Here is a 2137-nt window from a genome sequence, read left to right as displayed (position 1 = left end):
TCATTATTTAATGAAATATGCGCTAATTTGCACACATTTCTAGTACAAAAACCTAAACACTGGATTATGTCAGTTTCAAAATTCTTGTTTAATTTTTTTGACATATTAGAGTCAAAAGCTTTTACAGGGGGAATTTTGATCTCATTTTGTCACTTTGCTTGGAATGGACAGAAAACACTATATTTTCAAAATTTTGGGGGGAATAAAATGTTGTATATAAACAAGCAAATTATATATGAACAAATCCCTCTGTAAAAACCTTCAGGATATAGACAGGAATACAAATGTAAAGTTTGGTGTGTGTAAGTGCTACTGAAGAGGAGATTTATGGCTTAGTGTAGAAGAAAAAACTCATTTTGAGAAAACGGCCTTTAAAAATATGCATTGTAATTGAAATCTATTGACACAAATAGATAAAGTGCTATAAAAGAAACACTTAACAGTGTCTTTTGGATGTTTTATAATAACGTTATAATAACATTCTGGGAACCAAAAACTATCGTTAGGGGAATGTTATATTAACGTTAGAATAACGTTCTGGGAATCAAAAACTAACGTTCTGGGAACGTTAGATTAATGTTAGAATAACGTTCTGGGAACGTTAAGAAAACTTTCCTGGCTAACCAAAAACAAACCATAAAAAATAACGTTCTGGGAATCAAAAATAACTTTCCGGGAACATTCTGGGATCCAAAAATTGTTAGCTGGGTCTGCAGAAGGTGGGGCTTCCGTCGATAATGGATGCAGCGACTATGGCAGCGACGATAAATTTGGTCAAATGAATGGAATTTTTTTTTTATCTACAAACAAAACAAAAAGTTATTGTACAGTAACGAAAAAATATATAAAGATTCAATTTACAGCACCTTCATAATCTGAATAAAAAATTTAAAAAAAACTGATGCACATTTTTTATTCAGTTTGTAAAAGTATTTTGGTAGAGTTTTTGTCACTAAGTTGACGTATTTCCTCAGCGACCAGCACGGATCAGCTCTAGGCATGACGAAGCGGCCAAACAAAGTAGTTTCACTTTCACAACGAAACACACAGCGTCTTCACATGGCGCCAGCGGCAACAACAATACTACAGTGAGAATAAAAGTTACGTCTTCTTTCTTTGCGTGAACATTTGGGCGGCGTTATGCAAATCTTCCCACATCGTGACGTAGACATGTGGGGGCGTGTTAGAACGAGCCGTTTTAGGTAGGTGTGGCTGACTCTTAACTTTTATAAAGAATATTTCTTTGGATTTGAGACTTTAGTCTTTGCAACTTTACAGATCTTCTTTATGCACCAAGAGCTTGTAACACTCCAAAGAGAAATGAAAAATTTAAATCACATCATATGACCCCTTTAAGCAGCACAACAGTTTCCAGCACTGATAATAAATCAGCATATTAGAATGATTTCTGAAGGATCATGGGACACTGAAGACTGGAGTAATGATGCTGAAAATTCAGCTTTGCATCACAGGAATACATTTGATTTTAATTATGTATATTAAAATAGAAAATCTTTATTTTACATGATAATAATATTTCACAATATTACATTTTTTCCCTGTATTTTTGTTCAAATAAATGCAGCATTGATGAGCATAAGAAACTCCTTTAAAAACATAAAAAATCGTTCTGATCCCTAACCTTTGACCGGTAGTGTGTATATATATATATATATGTATACACACACAGTGGTGTGAATTTTTTTTTGCCCCCTTCCTGTTTTTTTAATTGTTTGCATATGTCACACTTAAAAGATTCAGATCATCCAACAAATGTTAATATTACACAAAGATAACCTGAGTAACTACAAACTGCAGTTTTGAAATTATGATTTAATTTATTAAGGGAAAAAAGCTGTCCAAACCTGCCTGGCACTACATGAAAAAGTAATTGCCCCCTAAATCTAATAACTGGTTGTGCCACCCTTTGCAGCAACAACTGCAATCAAGCGTTTGCGATAAATGGCAATGAGTCTTTCACAGAAATTTTGGCCCACTCTTCTTTGCTGAATTGTCTTCATTCAGCCACATTGGAGGGTTTTCGAGCATGAATGGACTGTTTAAGGTCATGCCACAGCATCTCAATCGGATTTAAGTCTGGACTTTGACTTGGCCACTCCAAAACCTTAATTTTGTT

This window comes from Sinocyclocheilus grahami, unplaced genomic scaffold (genome assembly GCF_001515645.1).
Source record: "Sinocyclocheilus grahami isolate Dianchi unplaced genomic scaffold, SAMN03320097.WGS_v1.1 scaffold619.1, whole genome shotgun sequence".
NCBI classification, from domain to species: Eukaryota; Metazoa; Chordata; class Actinopteri; order Cypriniformes; family Cyprinidae; genus Sinocyclocheilus; species Sinocyclocheilus grahami.
This window is presented reverse-complemented; position numbering follows the sequence as displayed.